Raw genomic sequence first — 22,789 nt, 5'->3', positions numbered from 1 at the left:
CAATAGTGGTGGAAGGATGGATTGCCTCCAATTGTGGAACAGTCTGGACTTGTAGGGATCCAGTAGAGGTTGGAAGCAGGGCAGTATCAATGACAGGTATGGTGTGCTAATTCAAAAAATGCTAAAGTGACCTCTTTTCATAGATTTTCAGATGATGTGGGTCTTAAAATGATACTTAACCTATTTAAATCATTTAATAATTTGAAAGGTATACTAGAATACTGAATGTGTATAATTGCTGGAGGTATCTCAGTAAGTGGGAAAAAAGGTTAAAAGCAATGCCTACTCTATGATCTTAGGTTTGTTTTAAAAATTCATATGGGTGTATATCAATATTTTGTGCTGGTCTCAGCCTCTCAATAACCAATGTTGTGGTTCTTATGATTACAAGATGCCCTTCAGCAATAGCCATCAGGAGACTTTAAAAAATTAAAAGTTTATTCCTTCTAAGACCTGCAAATTATACAGCACACCTGGGGGCCACACACTGAGGTCACAGGTAGAAAGAGAGAGAAAAAGAGAGAGCTAGCAATCACAATGCTGGGGTTCTGCTCTTATTGGGGTTGAAGGTGGAAGCCTAAGGTTTTGTGGGCTCACTCTTTATTGGTCAATTTAAAAAATAAGAATAAGAATTAAAAGCATTGGGAGAGAAAAAAAAAGTGGTCCAAATGGTCAGTAATTGAAATCAACCAAGATCTCTAAAACAAAAGAGCTTCAGTCAGGGGAGGTGGCCTGGACCTTTATCTAGTCTACTATGGCTAACAATGTGTTTATCAGAAATAGCCATCTTTGAAGTAGACACTTTGACAATCAAGGTTTAAGTGGGGCACTTGCATTACAAAAAGAAAAAAAAAAACAAAACCAATTGTTAGGGCTTATACTACAATCCATCATTCATACAGTAATTACTCACTTATTAATTTTCTTATATTTATTAAGACCCACTGTGCTCCAGACACTGCTTTATTTGTTGGGAAAAATAATCGTAAGACCAAAATTTGGTGGTTTTATCTGAACAGAGGGACTACAGGTAATTTTAGTTTCTTCTTTTTGTGTTTCTATGTCTTTGCAATATTATGATAAATATATATTTGTCTTATAATGAGAAAAATGCATTTTTTTAATTTTTAAAATTTTATTATGCTATGTTAGTCACCATACAATACATCATTAGTTTTTGATGTGGTGATCCACGATCCATTGTTTTCGTATAACACCCAGTGCTCCATGCAGTGCGTGCCCTCCTTAATACCCGTCACCGGGCTAACCAATCCCCCCTCCCCTTTCCCCTCTAAAACCCTGTTTGTTTCTCAGAGTCCATAGTCTCTCATGGTTCATCTCTCCCTCCAATTTCCCCTGAGAAAAAATGCATTTTAAAAATAACCTGATCTGAGAAACATAGGCTTGACTTAAATTATGTTTCCCTATAGTTTTTAGTATTACAAGAGTTCTGAATAATTCCTTAAAAATTCAGACCTGGTCTTCTGAGTCTTTACAATTCTCCAAAATATTATACAAATACAATACAATGCAAATATGGTATAACAATATGTACAATATTAACTAGTGTACAAATATAACACCAAAGGAAACATATGAAATATGATTAGGACATAGCTGATGAATATTTATCCAAGTCATATCAAGGGATAGAAAGTAGTTGGATATCTTAATACGGATTTCCTAGCCCACATGAAAATGTACCAGATAAGTTTTAGTAATAGGTATTTTTATAACACAACAAATAATCTGAATTCTTTCTGTATTTTTGTTCCTGTCGTCAGGAAATCAAAGCACTATAATGGCTTTCAGCTGTGAAATCATGCAATCAAATTATTGTTTGAAATTACTAGAAAGGCACATTCACCTATCACAATTTAATATCATTTGAAGTATAACAATTAAAATTAACATCAATATTGTTAAATCTTAAACCTGTATTTGTTTTTAAAAGCAAACTGAAGTAAAGTCATGTTTTAGAATTTTAAAAAATTATAAACATATTTACAGCTTCAGAATCAATTCTGGCCTGTGTCTGAAGTACAACTTATTTTGTGAATTTCACTTTCTCCAAATGTAAAACAGTGATGATGGGAATTATAAAGCCTGCTCTATCAACTGAGTTCATAGGTAGCACAGTTAAACCACAGAATTATGTACATTTGCTAGATACAATTATTTAAGGATGTGGATTATATTAAAACCACTTCTACATGTGTGATATATCTGGGGGAAGAATGGTAAACAGAACTGCAAGAATGGGCAAGTTGGGTAAAAATAAATCCTTGGTTGTCAATATGGGCAGAGTAACAGAATAGAGACTTGATGCGACAAATTTTCAACCTCTGAAGTTTTATAGTATTAAAAAGGTTGGATAATTAAGTTCAATGTTATTAATCTCATTTATGTAATAAAGCAGAATTGGGCTTGGAGATTCGTCCTATTATAGGTTCAACAATAAGAATGGGGACAAAGAGACTGACCACTGTAACAACAGAAAGGAGTGGGTTTGGACACTGTAAATGAAAAATGCGAAACAGAATTTAGAGTTGAGTATGATCAAAAGTTGAGAGCTGAAGGGAATCAGAAATAACTCCCTGGTTGCTTACTGGGAAATTAAATAAAATGATAGATGCCATTGCTGTTGGAAAAGTAGAGCACTGAGAGGCTAAATCGTTTGGTATGCAGCCTGTTTAACACTGGTTGGCAGCAGAAATTCAGTGAGAAATAGCTGATGAACAAAACAATACAAAGAGCTGCAAACAGGGTCAGAGGAGTTAGGAAGTGAGTATTTTACAGGTCAAAAAATGGGACTCTAACTTTTTGTATTTTTCAGAATGATTAAAGCTCTGTTGATACCTATGCCTTTTTAAAAATGTTATAGCTATAGAAATTATTGAATGTAATCTATTTACTTGTAATAGATTAAAAAAGCAAATATTTCCTTGGATGTATTGCTTATATTTGATTAAGCTAAGTAAACATAAATTTTTATGAAAGGATTTCAATGAAGAAAGCAGTTCTTAACACTATATACAATGTACCACAAATGTCATTACAGAGCAAAAGAAATTTCAAAATGCACATCAAAAGCAGTAACTTTTTTTTTTTAAAGATTTATTTATTTGACAGAGAGAGACACGACGAGAGAGGGAACACAAGCAGGGGGAGTGGGAGAGGGAGAAGCAGGCTTCCCGCAGAGCCCAGGGAGCCCGATGCGGGGCTCGATCCCAGGACCCTGAGATCATGACCTGAGTTGAAGGCAGATGCTTAACGACTGAGCCACCCAGGGACCCCAAAAGCAGTAACTTCTTGAAAATATTTTAAGTACATGGTAAACAATTTAAGGTGTCAATCTAAACAATGTAAATCCTAATTATTCTTTAAAAATGTATAAATACATATTCCTTTGCCATCCTACGGATAGAGTCTCTAGAGGTTGAGATTCTTAAACAAGTATGTTGAAATTTAATAAGAAAAGCATTTCTGGTCAAAAATTCAACCAAAGATCACAGATTTGCTTAGTATTTTCGATCAGCAGAAAGCTAACCTATCCAAGAAGCAGTTACCGTAAACCGGGCCTACTCTCTCCAAGCAGCTTACTCCCACTGGCTAACTCACATGGGTTCAACAGCTCTGACCACTTTATCACATTTGATCATACTCCGTGGTTTTGTTTCTTTTTTCTTTTATTTTTTAATTCCACTATGATTAACATACAGTTATATTAGTTCCAGGTGTATAATATAGTGATTCAACAATTCTACACATTACTCAGTGCTTATCATGGTAAGTGTACTCTTAACCCCCTTCAACTATTTTGCCCATCTCCCCACCCCTCTGGTGGCTACCAATTTGTTCTCTATATTTAAGAGTCTGTTTTTTTCTCTGTCTTTTTCCTTTATTTGGTTTGTTTCTTAAATTCCACATATGAGTGAAAACATATGGTATTTGTCTTTCTCTGACTTATTTCACTTAGCATTATATCCCCTAGATCCACCCATGTTTTTGCAAATGGCAAGATTTCATTTTTTTTTTCATGGCTAAGTAATATTACATTGTGTATATGTATATATACACTACATCTTGTCTATCCATTCATCTACTGATGGACACTTGGGTTGCTTCCATACTTTTGCTATTGTAAATAATGCTATAATAAACATATATATATATCTTTTTGAATAGTGTTTTCATATTTATTGGGTAAATACCCAGTAGTGGAATTACTGGGTCATATGGTAGTTCTATTTTGAATCTTTTGAAGAACCTTCATACTGTTTTCCACAGTGGCTGCACCAGTTTGTATTCTCACCAACAGTACATGAGCGCTCCTTTTTCTCCACATCCTCACACTTGTTTCTTGTATTTTTAATTTTAGCCATTCTGACAGGCATGAGATGGTATCTCATTGTAGCTTTGACTTGCATCTCCCTGACCATGAGTGATGTTGAGCATCTTTTCATGTGTCTGTTGGCCATCTGATGTCTTCTTTAGAGAAATGTCTGTTCACATCTCTGGCCCATTTTTAATTGGATTATTTGTTTTCTGGTGTTGAGTTGAATAAGTCTTTATATATTTCAGATACTAATCCCTTATCAGCTATGTCATTTGCAAATATCTTCTTCTATTCAATAGGCTCTCTTCTAGTTTTGAAGACTGTGTCCTTTGCTGTGCAGAAGCTTTTTATTTTGATGTAGTCCTGGTAGTTTATTTTTGCTTTTGTTTCCCTTCCCTCATGAGACATATCTAGGAAAATGTTGCTATAGACGATGTAAGAGACATTACTGCCTATGCTGTGTTCTAGGATTTCTATGATTTCAGGTCTCACATTTAGGTCCTTAATCCATTTTGAGTTTATTTTTGTGTGTGGTATAAGAAAGTGGTCCAGTTTCATTCTGTTGCAAGTTGCTGTCCAGTTTTCCCAACACCCTTTCTTCTTCTTTTTTTTTTTTTTTAAGATTTTAGTTATTTATTTGACAGAGAGAAAGAGAGAGCGCACAAGCAGGGGGAGCAGCAGAGGGAGAGGGAGAAGCAGCTCCCCACTGAGCAGGGAGCCTGACTTGGGGCTCCATCCCAGGACCCTGGGATTATGACCTGAGCCAAAGGCAGATGCTTAACTGACTGAGCTACCCAGGTGCCCCCCAACACCATTTCTTAAAAGGACTTTTTCCCATTTAATATTCTTGTCTCCTCTGTCAAAGATTCATTGACCATATAATCGTAGGTGTATTTCTGGGCTCTCTATTCTGTTCTGTTGATCTATGTGCCTATTTTGTGCCATTACTATACTGCTGTAATTATTACAGCCTTGTAGTATATCTTGAAATTGGAGATTGTGATACCTCCAGCTTTGTTAATCTTTTTCAAGACTGCTTTGGTTATTTGGGTTCTTAGGTGGTCCCATGAAAATTTTAGGATTATTTGTTATAGTTCTATGAAAAATGCTATTTGTATTTTGATAGGGATTGCATTAAGTCTATAGATTACTTTGGGTAGTATGAACATTTTAACAATACTTGTTCTTGCAATCCATGAGCATGGACTATCTTTCCATTTGTTTGTGTCATCTTCAATTACTTTCATCAATGTTTTATAGTTTACAGAGTACAGTTCTTTCACCTCCTTGGTTAAGTTTATTCCTAGGTCTGGAATGACTCCCACCAGCCCCTTTGCTCTGCAGAAGTCTCCTAAATGTCTCTGCCCCTCCACCACACATTCTGAGATTAGCAAATAAATCTCAGGTACTTTCCAAACTGCTGCTTCTATACTGTATCTCAATGGGGCTGTTTGTCTCTTTTAGGGTGGGACTCAGTTTCCTATTACTCTCTGCCTCTCCCAGAGCCAAGCCCGCTGATTTTTTTAAGTTCCAGGTGTTTAGTCCCACTGACTCTAAGAACTTTCAAAGTTAAGCCCCTCTGGTTTCCAAAGCCAAATGTTATGGCTCCAAGTGCAGGTCCCTCATGCCTGGGGTGCCTAGTAGGGGCTCTACTCCTTCCTCCTCCCTATGCCTATGTTGTCTCTCCCCATCATGGACAGTCTTAGGGGTTAACTTGTTTCCTGACCATGTCTCCACCCTTCCCACCACTTTCAATGTGGCCTCTTCTCTAAGTCCAACTGTGAAGAGTCTGTTCTTTCAGTTCTCGGGTTGTTTTCTGCATTATTTACAGTGATGTGGGTGTTATATAGGTATATCTGTGGGATGAGTTGTGCCTAGGATCCTCCTACTCTGCCATCTTCCCCAGAAGTCTGTTTTCTCTTCTTAATAAATCAAGATGTTTATGGAAGCCTGAGATCACATCTTAAATGTGTTTGTTTCCTCCATAATAACTAGCATAATTATGATTTCATAAAATAAGCATAAAACTTGTGTAAATGAATTTAAAATAATTCATATAATGAAAACCAATGCAAATGTGGTTTAACTAAAAATTATATAAATGATTCATGTACAACACTGATTAATACATTTTTAAGCAACATAAGAAAGTCTACAAGATGTGATCTATTTAAAATCATTAAATATTTCTTACAAACTCTTAAGTTTTGAGTAAATTATTTTAATACTACCAGTTCAAAAAAGGAAAATTATGGAACACAAATCACACATTAAATGTTTAACACAAAATTGCATTAAATGTTTAATTTAATAATCATTGTTAAAGTAATCCACACATTGAACTTGCATTAGAGTTTAAAGAAAGTAATGTAAGCAGATAGTTAAAAGCTTTTTTCCTACTACTCCTTCTATTTTCTTCCAGCTTTGAGATATAATTAACATTATTATGCAAGTTTATACTGTATAACATAATGATTTGACATACATATATACTGCAAAATGATTACCATAACAAGGTTAGTTAACATACTCATCACTTCGCATAATTACCATTGTGTGTGTGTGTGTGTGTGTGTGTGTGGTGAGAACTTTTAAGATCTACTTTCTTAGCAACCTTCAAGTATACAATATAGTGTTGTAAACCTTAGTCACCATGCTGTGCATTAGATCCCCAGATCTTGTTCATCTTATAACTGGAAGTCTGCATCTGATCACTTGCACCCATTTCCTCCACACCCTCACCTCTGGCAACCACCACTCTACTCTCTCTTATTATAGGTTAGTTTTTTTTAGATTTCACAAATTAGTGAGCTCATACAATATTTGTCCTTCTCTGGATGACTTCTATCATTTAGCATAATGTCCTCAAGGCTCATCCACATTGTCACAATGACAATGGCAGGATTTCCTTCCTTTCTATGGCTGAATAATATTCCATTATATTATATATATATGATGATATATATTATTATATATATATAAATAATCACTTTCTCTTTATTCATCTATTGACAGGCACTTAGATTGTTTTCATGTTTTGGCTATTGTAAATAATACTGCAGTAAACATGGAAGTTCAGATATCCCTTTGAGAAAGTGATTTCATTTCCTTTAGATATATACTCAGAAGTGGGATTGCTGAATCATAGTTTTATGTTTTTTGAAGCACCCCCATGCTGCTTTCCACAGTAGCTATATGAATTTACATTCCCACCAAGAGTATACAGGGGTCCCCTTTTCTCCATATTCTTGCCAACACTTGCTATTTCCTGTCTTTTTGATAAGAGACATTCTATCAGGTGTGAGGTGATACCTCATTATGGTTTTGATTTGCATTTCCTTGATGATTAGTGATGTTGAGCACCTTTTTATGTACTTGGCCATTTATCTATCTTCTTTGGAAAAAGGTCTGTTCAGGTCCTCCGCCTAATTTTGAAAAATCAGATTTTTTTTTCTATTATTGAGCTGAGTTTCTTAAGTATTTTGGATATTAAACCCTTATCAGATATATGATTTACAAATATTTTCTCCCATTCTACAGGTTACCTATCCAGTTTGATTTTTGCTTTTCTGTGCAGAAGCTTTTTAGTTTGATGTAGTTGCACTTGCTTGTGCTTTTGGTGTTACAAAAAAAAAAATTTAAACCACTGTCAATACCAATGTAAATGAGATTTTTCTTCTAGGAGTTTTATAGTTTGAGTCTTACATTTAAGTCTTTAATGCATTTTAAGTTGATTTTGTACTTGGTGTGAAATAAGAGTCAAGGTTCATTCTTTTTTTTATAGTTCTATTTTTAATTTTAATTTTTTATGCTATAAATGCTTGTATTAAGAAACAAAGTTCATGGGGCACCTCGGTGGTTCAGTCAGTTAAGCATCGTCCTGGGATGGAGCCCTGCATCGAGCCCTGCATTGGATTCCCTGCTCAGCAGGGAGTCTGCTTCTCCCTCTCCCTCTGCCCCTCCCCATAGCTTGTGCTCACTCGCTCTCTCTCCAAAATAAATAAATCTTAAAAAAAAAAAGTTCAAATAGACAACATTACACCACAAGGAACTAGAAAAAGAAGAAACTTAACTGAAATTTAGTAGAGAAGGAAATCAGAAAGACCAGAAATAAAATGGAGACTAGAGTAAACCATAACATAATATTGAAAGTAATAACAAATTTTTCCAAAAAAATAAATGCAATTGGCAATATTTTAACTACATTAACTAAGAAAAAAGAAGATTAAAAAAGCAAAATGAGAAAAGGAAGAGAAAACAATACAACAGATGTCACAGAAACACAATTTCATTTTTTGCAAGTGATTATCTAGTTTTCCCAACAACTTTTATTAAAAAGATTGTCCTTTTACCTGCTGGATTAAATGTATTCCTATTTACTGTATTGTTTTTTATGCTGTTGTAAATGGGATTTTTTTTTCTTTTTAGGATAGTTCACTGTTAATATACAGAAATGTAACAGATTTTTCTATGTTGGTTTTGTACACTGCAACTTTACTAAATTCATGTATTAGTTCTAACAGTTTATTGGTTGAGTCTTAAGGGTTTTCTCTGCATAAAAACATGTCATCTGCAAACAGAGACAAGTTTACTTCTTCTTGTCCAATCTGGATGCCTTTCATTTCTTATTCTTCCTCAGTTGCTCTGGCTAGGACTTCTGGTACTTTGTTGAATAGGAGTAGTGAGATTGGGCACTCTTGTCTTGTTCTTGATTTTAGAGAAAAATCTTTCAACCTTTCATCACTGTTGAGTATGATGTTAGCTGAGGGTTGTTATATATGTCTTTTATTATGTTGAGTTACATTCCCTCTATACCCAATTTGTCAAAAGTTCTTACCATGAAAGAATGTTAAATTTTGTAAAATGTGGGTTTTTTGCACTGAGATGATCATGTGATTTTTATCTTTCATTCTATTAATGTGATGTATATTTATTGATTTACATATGTTGAACCATCCTTGTATCCCAGAGATAAATCTCATGTGATTGCAATCCTGGTATCTGATTCTTTTAATGTGCTGTTGAATTCAGTTTGTTAGGACTTTGTTTTGAGAAGTTTTACATCTATATTCATCAGAGATATTAGTTTATAGTTTTCTTTTCTTGCAGTATCCTTACCTGGCTTTGGTATCAAGATAATGCTGGCCTCATAAAATGAGTCTGAGAATCTTCCCTCCTCTTCCAATCTTTGGAAGAGTTTGAGAAAGATTGGTGTTAGTTCCTTAAATGTTCAGTAGAATTCATCAGTGAAACCATCTGGTCCTAGGCTTTTCTTTGTTGGAAAGTTTTTGATTCCTGTTTTAATCTCCTTACTTGTTATTGGTCTGTTCAAATTTCCTGTTTCTTTGTGATTCCATCTTGGTGAGTTGTATGTTTCTAGGAATTTATCCAGCCTTTTTTTCCTATGTCATCCAGTTTTTGGCAGGAATTTTTCATGGTAGTTTCATGATCCTTTGTACTTCTGTAGTATTCGTTATAATATCACCTCTTCCACTAATAATTTTATTTATTTGAATCCTCTCTCTTTTTTTCTTGGTTAGCCAAGCTAAAGATCTGTCAGTTTTATTTATTTTTTCAAAGAACCAACTCTTAGTTTCATTAATCTTTTCTATTACTGTTCTATTTTCTATTTCACTTATTTCTGCTCTGGTCTTTATTATTTCCTTTCTTCTGCTAACTTTGTAGCCCTTACTCTTCCTTAGTAATCAATATAAACTGCTGAAAGCCAGGACCTCAGCAATTGGAAGTATTCAAAGTATTTTGTTTTAGTCTTTAATATATTTACTTAGCACAAGTTTTTCTCAAAAACTATATATCACATCCTGTGAAAAAACTGAAATATGTTTTGAGCATTTTGATGGATCCCCAGTGCTCCTGGCTTAGTGATCATGCCTTTAGTGTATGGTATGATGGCATTAATGGTCCTAATTGTTCAACCTCATTGTATCCATGCCCCTTATCATGTGAGTTTATAGTTTCTCTTCTAAAAGTGGACAAATTTACCCTCCACATGTGACCTGTTTTAGACAATGAAATAGGGACATTATTGTATGCCTGTTATAAACCTAGGCCTTAAGGCACCTTACATGTTTCTACTTACTCTCCTGTATTTCTGCCATCCCCATGAGAAAGATATGCCTATTCAAGTCCACTTGCCCCAAAATGAAGATAAGAAACACTTGTAACAGACCTGAATGACACCAAACAAGCCCACCTTATGTCAGCTGACAGTAGCCAACCTCCAGTTACATGAGAAACTCCAACTGAGATCTGTTGAGTCCATCTAACCAAGATCCAGCCACGGTCAGCTGAATTCCAGAAAAGCAGGAAAAATAAATTTTACTGTTTCAACCCTCTGAGTTTGGGGTTAAAACATTACATAGCTATAGCTAACTGAAACAAACTGATCCTAGAAGTAGAGTGCTGCTTAATAAAAACTTAAAATATATGTCATTGGCTTTGGAATATAGGGGCAGGTGTTGGCTGTAAAAACAGTGATGAAATTATTATAAGAGGCTGGAAAAATGGAGGCCAATGTTATGTGGTATTAATTGCTTAGTAAAACTACCATCTCTGGTTAAGATAGAAAGTGATCTAATGAAGTTTCAAAATTGCACAAGGAGATCTCTAAGAAAAAATCTGTAAACATTACCTACTTGCTTTTAGCCACATATGATAAGTTTCTTCAAGAAATAGATGAGTGCAAAAAATAACTTACCAATTTGCAAGCAAAATTTAGAGGAAATATTAAGAGTCTGGCTGAATTTCTTATATCCAGCCTTTCTCAACAGCTCAAGATTTTTAAATTAAGATAATCCTTGTATAAATATTAAATCCATGGCCCTGCCAGAAAGACAAAACCTCAGGGTAAAGAAGAAATTAAGAATGTGGTTATAAGGCCCTTCATTAAGACTTCTGAAAAAATTAAGAGAGTGTCTTATTAAGGATGTTGTTTCACAACACCTAAAATACCATTAATTAAATCTAGAGAGAGAGGCATGTCCTGAAAAGAATTGTGGATGTGGTTTTTGGCACAAGAAGGAGAGAGGAATCAAATACAAAGGAAACCCAAAAATTATTTAAGACAGCTGAATTGGCAAAAAGCACCTGAAGTTAAAGGGACATAGACTACAAAATGTAAATGCCATTTTTCTACAAGAAAGAACCTGAAAAATTTGCTCAAAGTTATCTTTTCTAAATCCCTCTTCAGAAGTGGCCAAAGACATTAACAAAAAAGAAAGTCCTACAGGAAGAAGCCATGAGCTATGGAAAAATGATAGATGGAGACTCCCAGAGAACCCAGTTTCTACTCCCACAGAACAGAATTGGGGCCCAATTAAGGAACACTTCCAATGCCTTGGAGAGGAATACCTAATGATATGTGCCCATAAGAACCAATAATTTCTATAAACCTCTCATTATTTCCCTTTTCTAGTGGGGATATTTAATGTGGTTACCTCACGTCAGTCTTATCACTTAATGGAGAGGAAGAAACAAAACTTATTAGTCACATATGTTTCCCTATAAAGAAAAATCAAGAGAATTCAGAGGCAATTTATAATATATGAGTTTGGCAAGTTTATGGAATTTAAGATAAAATTAGAAAAATAATTTTCATTCCTACATTCCAGCAAGTTTTAAAATGGTAATTTATAAAACAGATTCCATTTACAATAATAGCCGAAAGTACAAGTTATCTAGGAATCAATTTAATAAAATTTGCATGGTTTTATTGAATATAACTATATGACTTTATCATGTAACATTATAATATTTAATTAAATGGAAATATGCCAAATTCACAGTAGAATGACTCAGAAATGTAACAATGTCAATTCTCTCATATCAATCTAAAATACAATACAACTCCAAACCAAATGGAATAACAGATATAAGCACATAGGGCAATAGAAGAAAAAGGGCCCAGAAATAAGACAAGTAACACAAGCATGCATCCTGATGGACAAATGATGAATTTTTCAATAAACAGTTATAGGAAGTATATTATCCATATGGGGAAAATATATTCCAACTTCTTACCATATTAAAAAAATAATTTCAAGTGGATGAAAGACCTAAACGTGAAAAACAGAACTTTTAGGAGAAAATAAAAAAACAATTATTTTCATGACATCAAGTAGAAAAGGATTTCTTAAAACAGTATTACAAGTTAATGTTAAAAATGTCTGTTAATAGAAAGCACTATTTAAAAAGAGATGACAAGCCTCAAACTTAGAGAATATATTTGAGGCACATATAACCAGTAAGAGATGACATCCAGAATATAGAATAAACTCACAAATCTGAAGACAAAAATACTGGCAATAAAAATGGGCAAAAGAGACAAGCAGGCATGCAATCTTATTGAAAATTATAAAACCACTAATTGAATCTACAAGAAACTATCTTTCATTAAAATGTTTGATGACAGCTAGTGTGAGCAAGGATCAGGAGCAAAAAATATTATTACAAACTGTAGGTGGAAGTGTAAATGATACAACCTTTAGAAATTCTGCATTACCTAGTAATGTTAAAAATGCACATGCCACATTGGTAGATTAACTGAAGTTCATTTGGTTGTTTTTCTCTTTCAGTTCAGACACATTTTCATTCCTCAGTTAATTTCAACATTCCCTCTCTCCTGGTTCTCAGCTTATTATGTTGCTTCTTATTTCAATGGGAAAATGAAAGCAATCAGAAGAGAATTTGTTTATCTTTTCATCAACAAACCCACCAGCTATTAGCATTCTTTTTTCTTTTTTAAAGATTTTATTTATTTATTTGACAGAGAGATAGAGAGAGAGCACAGATAGGCAGAGTGGCAGGCAGAGGGAGAAGCAGGCTCTCTGCTGAGCAGAGAGCTCGATGCGGGGTTCGATTTCAGGGCCCTGGGATTATGACCTGAGCGGAAGGCAGATGCCTAACCAACTGAGCTACTCAGTCGCCCCAGCTATTAGCATTCTTGTCTATAGTGACAAAAGATGAACTGTCATTTCTTCTTTTCTGGCATATAGAAGGTACTCTATATGTACAGTGAATTAAAAATTGATAAAACTTAGGTAACGTATGATTCAATGGTTCATAATGCTTTATCAACATTACTAGTCATTGGAATATGTAAATGTAAATCAAGACCACAATGAAATACTACTTCACACCCATGAGGATGACTATAAGTGAAAAGACAGACAGGTACTAGCAAAGATATGGAGAAATTGGAACCCTCACACTTGCTGATTGGAACGTAAATGGTGCTGTCACTGTGAAAAATAGTTTGGCAGCTTCTCAAAGAGTTTAAACAGAGTAACATATGAGCCAGCATTCCCATTCCTACAGATATGCCCAAGAGAAATGAAAACACACATCCACACAAAAACTTATACATGACTATTCAGAGAAACACTATTCGTAATAGCTGAAAAGTAGAAACAACTCAAATGTCCATAAATTGATGAATGAATAAACAAAATTAGGCCTATCCATACAGTAGGATATTATTTACCAACAAAAAGGAATGAAGTACTGATACGAGCAACAGCATCACTGAACCTTGAAAACATTATGCTAAGTCAAAGAAGACAGTCACAAAAGACCACATTTGTTTTACTGCATTTATATGAAATTTCTAGAATAGGCAAATCTATAGAGACAGAAGGCAAATTAGTGGTTGTCTAGGGCTGAGGGGCTGGGGGGATGGGAACGGGTACAAGGTTTCTTTTGGGATGATGACAATGTTCTAAACTTAGGTTGTGCTAATATACTTTGAATATAATAAAAACCTGTTTAGATTTTATTATATGAATTATTATCTCAATAAAGTTGTTATAATAATGCATTAAACCCATTTTAGCTTTTCCCCTTTCATGGGGAGTACAGTGTATAGTATAAGGGAAAAGCATGGATTTGGAGTCAGCTGAACAATCAGAAGCCAGAGGGAAGTATTTATTCTAGATCTAAGTACTAATTTTGATTCAGCAAATCACTTAATCATTCTGGCCTCAGTTTCCTTATCTGTAAAACAAGAAAAACACAACCACTTCATTGGACTGGTGCAAAAACTAAATTCAGTAACACATCAAAAACCCCTTAGCATATCTGCTAGCCCTAAGAGAGACCCAATATTATCCCTCCTCCTTTCCCCCACTATCTTCCGTACCCTCCTACCTGTGATCTAAAACATTTTATTCTTCATTATGGAAATTTTCTTGCAAATACAAAAGTAGACAGAAGAGCAAAATAAACCCCTTTGTAGTCACACACATTTTCATCAATAATCAACTCACAGGTAAACTCACTTCATCCTATCTCCATCCATGTCCCTTCCACATCCCCCCATCCCTGCCAAGATCATTTCAAAGCAAATCCCATTCTTCGTATCATGTCACTTGTAAACGGTCAATTATGTATCTCTAAGAAGGGTGCTTTTATAAACAAATACCATTATCACTTTCAACAATAAAGTAACAATATTCTTTAATGCCAACAAATACCTCATTTGTTTTCAAATTTCCTGGATTATCTCAGGGAAATTATCTGTTTGTTTGTACAAGTCAGACTCTACACAAGACTTGATGTGTTATGACTTATGTCTCGTCTAATCTACAGGTTCTCCTATGTCATTTTTTGTCCTGTAATTTTGTTGTTGCTGTTGTTTTTCAAAAAAACCCAAATTGTCTGTCCTGTGAGTTTTCCATAGTCTGGATTTTTCCCTTTACATCCCTGTGATGTGGCTTGAAATGTCCCTCTACCCCTTGTAATTTCTGTAAATTAGTAGTTAGTTTTGGATAAAGTTTTTGTTGTTGTTCTGAGTACTGCTTCAGAGAGAATGGTTATACATTAGTCCCCATTATCTGCGGTTTTGCTTTCTGTGGTTTCAGTTACCCGCAGTCAACTAACTACAGTCCAGAAAGTAGTTGATCCTTCTGACATATAGTCAGAAGGTCAATAATAGCCTCACAGTACATCACAATGCCTCCATCTTTCACCTCACTTCTCTCATCACGTATGCATTTTAACATCTCACATAATCACAAGAAGTACAGTGCGATATTTTGAAGGAGAGAGACCACAGTCACATAACTTTTATTATAATATATTGTTATAGTTGTTCTATGTATTACTTATTGTTAATCTCTTCGCATAATTTATAAACTTTATAATACATATGTATGTATAGGAAAAACATAGTATATATATAGGGTTTGGTACTATTCATGGTTTCAGGCCTCCAGTGCACTGGGATTTTGGAACGTATCACCCCACAGATAAGGGAGGATGACGATAGTTCCATCTGGAGGCACATAATGTCCTGTTGACTCTTCACTCTTCTTGACTAATGTTGGCAGGATTGATAATTATTGCTTAGATCCATTAATTCACTAAAGATTGCCAAATGGTGACTGTCTAATTTTATAAGACCATATTCATTTATTTGCTGGAAAACTTCTATAAAGAGAAACTTCCTCAAATATTTGGTTACCCTGAAATACAGTTTGTATAGGAAAGGTAGATTAAATGTTTGATTCTTTCCCTTTACTTTTACCAGTTTTTGAAAGTAGTAACTTTGGCCTCCTCACATATTTTTAAGGTTAATTTTTGGATGAACATAAAAATTTTAAAATGTTAGATATAATTCACTGCATTGCAGTTATTATTCTTATTCATGTTCAAATTTTCTCAACTCTTTCCAGTGCGAGACTATTTAAAGTTGGCTCCTGAGCTCTTTTGACACAGCCAAGTGGTCTTTTACATGTTCTTGCTTTCTAGCATGACAGGATATTTAGGCTCATTTTGCTTCCAACTCAGAATCAACCATTATTCCAAGGGACTCCGATTCATTTTAGTGGGAAATATATTTTAAGACTAGATTCTGGACACTTGGATGAACTCATTATTTTGGGGCCGGTAACAGTGGACAGATATAAGAAATATGTAAGTTTTAAATATTTTACTTTGACATAATTCAGGTTCACAAAAAAGTTGAGAAAAGAAAAAAAAGAATTTCTGTATACCTTTCATTCAGATTGCCCAAATGTTGCTAATGTAATAATGTCAACATTGGTGGTTAATATTTTGCTTTATCATTTTCCTTCTCTCTTTTTCGTATTTATAATAAAATTTCCCCAGAACCATTTGAAGATAAGTTGCTCTTTACTCCTAAACACTTCAGGGTGTTATTTCCTAAAAGAAGGACATTTTCTTAGGTGGTTACAGTATAATTATCAAAATTAGTAATTAACATAAGAACAATACTAATATTGTATTAAATAACCTTGTTTAAATTTCCTCAATTATTTGAATAGAGCTGCTCAAGGCAATAGAGAATCCTAGATCATATATGGCATTCAATTGTCATGTTCTTATTGTTGTTGCTTAATTTCCTTTAATGTAGAACAGTTTTCAGTATTTCACATTTATGACCTTTATGTTTTTTGAAAATATGGGCCATTTATTTTTTTAGGAGGTCCCTCAATTTGTCGTTTTCCAGTGTTTCCTACGATTATAGTGAAGTCATGCATTTTTGGCAAGTATGACACAGAAGTGATGTATTCCTTTCATATCAAAAGGCACATGATACTGATTTGTCTCATCACAAGTGATATTAACCTTGGCCACTTGGTTAAGGTGCTGTCTTTCATGTTTCTCCATCATAAAGTTGCTACTTCTCTCTTGTTAATTATTAAGTATCTTCTGGGGAGTAAGTCTGAAACTATGTAGATAACCTGTAATTCATCAAAATTTCACCTACTAATTTTAACATCCTTCGCTGACCCTTCCCTGCATCAATTACTATGATGGCTACCAATTTGTGATTTTCTAATTTCACCATTCCTTCCAAATTTATTTGTTGATACTCTACCATGAGAAAGAGCTTCCCTCTCATCTCCATGTGTGTATGTATGCATGTACATAGGTAGGTATATCAGAATGGGCTTATGGATTAATTTTTTTATTCAATGGACTATAACATATTAGTATCATTATTTTTAGGTTTTAAAAAGTCCCTAGAAGGAGCTCCTACAAGTAGGCTCCTGTGTTTTCTTGAAATGTTCCATCATTCTTTGATTGCATCTTACTTCCTGACACTAAAAGACAATCCAGACAAAACACATACTTTCTTAGCTGCAGCCCTAGATTCAGCCATTTCTCCAAAGAGCCCTGGTTCCTTTTAACAGAGAATGATATTTAGAAAATAGTATCTGCTCTCTAGTTGTGCTCAGTGCCAGTGGAGAGTGTGTTATACTGAACTAATGAATCATTGAACATTATATCAAAAACTAATGATGTATTATACTTCAGCTAATTGAATTTAAATGAGATACCACCTCACACCAGTCAGAATGGCTAAAACGAACAAGTCAGGAAATGACAGATGTTGGCGAGGATGCGGAGAAAGGGGAACCCTCCTACACTGTTGGTGGGAATGCAAGCTGGTGCAGCCACTCTGCAAAACAGTATGGAGGTTCCTCAAAAAGTTGAAAATAGAGCTACCATATGACCCAGCAATTGCACTCCTGGGTATTTACCCCAAAGATAGAAATGTAGGGATCCGAAGGGGTACATGCACTCCAATGTTTATAGCAGCAATGTCCACAATAGCCAAACTATGGAAAAAGCCAAGATGTCCATCGACAGATGAATGGATAAAGAAGATGTCCATCGACAGATGATGGACACACACACACACACACACACACACACACACACACACAATGGAATATTATGCAGCCATCAAAAGGAATGAAATCTTGCCATTTGCAACAACGTGGATGGAACTGGAGGGTATAATGCTGAGTGAAATAAGTCAATCAGAGAAAGACATGTATCATATGATCTCACTGATATGAGGAATTCTTAATCTCAGAAAACAAACTGAGGGTTGCTGGAGTGGTGGGGGGTGGGAGGGATGGGGTGGCTGTGTGATAGACATTGGGGAGGGTATGTGCTATGGTGAGCACTGTGAATTGTGTAAGACTGTTGAATCACAGACCTGTACCTCTGAAACAAATAATACATTATATGTTAAAAAAAAAAAGAAGAAGAAGAAGAAAAAGAAGATAGCAGGAAGGGAAAAATGAAGGGGGGGAAGTCGGAGGGGGAGACAAACCATGAGAGACTATGGACTCTAAGAAACAAACTGAGGGTTCTAGAGGGGAGGGGGGTGAGGGGATAGGTTAGCCTGGTGATGGGTATTAAAGAGGGCACGTACTGAATGGAGCACTGGGTGTTATATGCAAACAATGAATCATGGAACACTACATCAAAAACTAACGATTAGGGCGCCTGGGTGGCTCAGTTGGTTAAGCGACTGCCTTTGGCTCAGGTCATGATCCCAGGGTCCTGGGATCGAGTCCCACATCGGGCTCCCAGCTCAGCAGGAAGCCTGCTTCTCCCTCTCCCACTCCCCCTGCTTGTGTTCCTGCTCTCACTGTCTCTGTCTCTGTCAAATAAATAAATAAAATCTTTAAAAAAACAAAAAAAAACAAAAAAACCTGACGATTAACATAATAAAAAAATAAACACCCAAATAAAACATAAAAAAGAAATAAATGAATGAATTTAAAAAATTAAAAATAAATTAAAAAACCAGGAATTTTTTTTTCTTTTTCAAGTTTTTATTAAATTCCAGTTAATTAACATACAGTGTAATATTAGTTTTGGGTGTAGAATTTAGTGATTCATCAAAAAAAATATGAATTCTTAATGATACTTCCTCTTAAAAACGGGATTATTGGATTTTTACTTAATATTCATCCTACATCTGGATTTCCTTTCCCTTATGCCAAAAATTCTGGTTCTTAAGGATATTAACATAATTAATTCTTTGTTATATCACAAAAAACATAGACAATAATCTCTTTATAATAATGCCAACACTATTCATCAATGACACGATTGCCAAAAATAGCTTTAGATTGTACTGCTGTTCCCTCTGTCCTTAGGGAGCAGAGAACAATCAAATCACTGTGTTTATAATGACTTGGAGTAATTCATCTCAGTGGGTTTACACCATCAACCCTGAAACACAGTTGTGCTGATTTGTTTCATTTTGCTTTTGATTATTAAAAATTACTGTTTTAAGATTTTATTTTGATTTAAAATTATATATGTAAGTGGTCCCAAATGCATACATATTCAAAGTTCTAAGAAATCAAGACTCTATCCCTATACTCTCCTCTCTACACCTTTCTATATGTAACTTTTAAAAAACAATGTGTGTGTGTGTGTATGTGTGTGTGTGTGTGTGTTTACAGTATGACAGATTTTGCTCTTGTTATTTTGGCTTTCATCTAAGCAAATATGTATCTATATATTCATTACACTTACTCAGATAAATGGTAGCACACTTACAAACACATTTCCTCTTCTTGCCTCTTTCATTTAACAATATATCCTGGGAATTACTCTGAAGTCTCTATAGAGAGATTCTTTCATTTTTACAGCTATATAATATTCTATTGTGTGGAGGTACTACAATGTATCCAATATTTTTCTTTTAATGGACATTTAGCTGTTTTATATTTTTGCTATTAAAATAGCATGACAAGGTGTAACCTCATGCATAAGTCTTTTTATATTTTTGCCAGTGTGTCTTTGGAATAGACTCAAGGAACTAATCAAAAAGTATTGCACATAAAGTTTTTTAAATGTTGAAAATTCTCCCTGCATAGCGTTTGTACCATTTTGCATTCTCACCAGCAATGTCTGAAAGTGCCTATTTCCTCACAGCCTCACCAAAAGAGTACTTTAATTAACTTGGGGATTTTTAAAAGTCTGATAGGTAAGCAGTGGTGTTTAATTTGCATTTCTCTTATTCTGAATGAGGCGACTAGCATCTTTTCATATGATTAAGGAACATTTTCATTTTTTTTTCTGTGAACAATCTATTCATATGGCTCATTTTTAGTGGAATTGAGGCCTTTTATTCTCTATTTTTAGAAGCATCATATAATTAGGGTTATTAAGATTTGCCTGTGATGTAAGCTGCAAATATTTTTCCTTGATTGTCACTTTCCACATTTCATTTTTAAGAGATAGGTTTTTAAGATAAAACATGAACAATAATTATACTGGTAGTCTCCCTTAATATTAGGGCTATTGCTTGTTATAAATCAAACATATGACCAACACAAGATATTAAGCAGTTTTATGGATTTTCCTCTACTGCCAAAAATATAGGATACACATGTAGGTGGGCACATGTGCATGGCCAAGAGATTCTGAAACACAGAAACAAGACAAAGGATCATAACAGTGTAAGTATGCCCTAAATCCCAAAACCATTCTCTAAATAATCACAAAGACATGCACGTGCACGCGCGCGCACACACACACACACACACACACACACACACAAGGAATGCAATCCAGATTTGTTTGCTTGGGAGAAATGAATAGAAATGGAAAGTCAATAGCAAAACGAATCTATCTGGTGAAAAAATATCTTATCTTTGAAGGAGTTAAGATTTCAGTCCTTCCACTGGTATACTTAGTGGGGGCAATCATCAGGTGGCTAGAAAGCCCATGGCATATTATGTCTGTACCAGATTATGTTACTCGCATCAGATAGCCAGTCTGAAATAATAAAAAATAGTCTCTTGTTGAGCTTCTTACTTGTTAGTGAGGCAACATAACATAGTATTTAAGAAAATGGGTTTTGGAGTTAAATTTGCACTCAAATCTGAGTTCTACAGTATATTATCTATGTCTGTAAATTCACAGAAGTTACAAAACTCCATGGGCTTCAACTGTCCTATGTGTAGAATGGACATAAGAGCTTTCTCAAAATAGGGCTCTTGCAAATGTTAGTAAGAAAGTGTACTTACGACACCTGGCACAGTACCTATCATACTGTATGCTTGATAAATACAATCCATTATTATGTACCTAGTTAGTCTTTTGCATGGTCTCATATATACTTAACTTCCATGTTGAAACATTATTTGTGAGAATGAACACTACACTGTCGACCTCCCTTTCTAGATTTCTATCATATTAGAACTAGAGCTCTTAATATAATAAAATAACTCAAAGAAAATGTCTTGATAGTAGGCAATACGGTAAAAGGCCACAAAAAGTGAAACTGGATTAGAGAAATGGAACATACTTAGTTCTGGCTATTACACAATTATTTCCCCAAGGCTTAGTGCAGACTTAGTAGGCACTGTGAACAAAGAGTTTCTTTCTTTCTTTTTTTTTTAAAAAAGATTTTACTTATTTATTTGACACACAGAGATACACAGCGAGAGAGGGAACACAAGCAGGGGGAGTGGGAGAGAGAGAAGCAGGCTTCCTACTGAGCAGGGAGCCCGATGCGGGGCTCGATCCCAGGACCCTGGGATCATGACCTGAGCCGAAGGCAGACGCTTAACGACTGAGTCACCCAGGCGCCCTGAACAAAGAGTTTCTAATAAAGATAGTAATTATTAATTGAGTGATTTTTCTGCACCAGGCACCTGTAATAGGAACTGTACTGGCATAATCCACTGGAGAGACTACGAGTATAGATTCTGGAGTATAAACTGTCTGGGTTTGAGTTCCAGTTCTTCCATTTACTGTGGGACCAAGGGGAACTTATGAAACTCTAAGAGCTCCTGTTTTGTCATCTAATAGACTGATAACTAACAGTAACTATATCACATACATGACATAATTGTTAAGAGCATGGGCTCTGAGGTTAATGTGTCTGTGTCCCACTTCTATTTTCAATTAATATAACTTCTGATAAACTTATTAACCTCTATGCATCCCAATTTTGTTGTTCGTCAAACGGGAATAATAGTACCTAATTTCACAGAGTATTGGTAAATATTAAATAAGATACCGCAGGTAAATAATTTAGAACACTGCCTGGCATGCAGTAAGTTCTCAACAAATATAAGATATTTTTTCATTAGGGTAAAATGGTGTAATCTACAAGAAATGCTTAGCCCAAGGTCTAGAATATAGTATGCACTAAATAGTCCATTATTATTATATCCATTATTATTATTATTACACCTATTTAAAGATTCAAGGACTAGAAACTCAAGCTATCATTCAATAGTTAACAACTTGGTTAAATGAGTTGTCTAAATGATGAGTTGTCTAAAAGAGATGCAAACTATCTATAACCCTAAATACTCTAAAATGTATCTTTTACTTGGGCCAGAACACCAGGGAGCCCTGTCCTATACATCACTATTTAGACTTCCTGTGGAATTGTTCCAACTATACTTTGCTTTTGCATTATGACATCTGTCTAGGTCAGCAGACATTATTCAAAGAATTCCTATGAAACTAATGATCTTATTTACTCTAAGAATACATTGTTTTAAATTATAGTAAAACAAATGAACCTCCTAAACCATTTTTTAAGTATACAATTTTAAGTATATATTTTAAGTATACAATTCAGTAATGTTAAGTACATTCACGATGCAGTCCAAACCAATGTTGAGCGGACCTCTT

General features: G+C 34.8%; 1 protein-coding gene across 1 annotated transcript in view; it reads right to left on the bottom strand.

The window, feature by feature from the left end:
• C4H8orf34 (chromosome 4 C8orf34 homolog) overlaps positions 1 to 22,789 on the bottom strand; it is a 154,252-nt gene that overhangs the window by 10,428 nt on the left and 121,035 nt on the right.

The sequence above is a fragment of the Neomonachus schauinslandi genome, chromosome 4 (genome assembly GCF_002201575.2).
Source record: "Neomonachus schauinslandi chromosome 4, ASM220157v2, whole genome shotgun sequence".
NCBI lineage: Eukaryota > Metazoa > Chordata > Mammalia > Carnivora > Phocidae > Neomonachus > Neomonachus schauinslandi.
The sequence above is the reverse complement of the archived record's forward strand: the minus strand, read 5'-3'. Positions and strand labels throughout refer to the sequence as shown.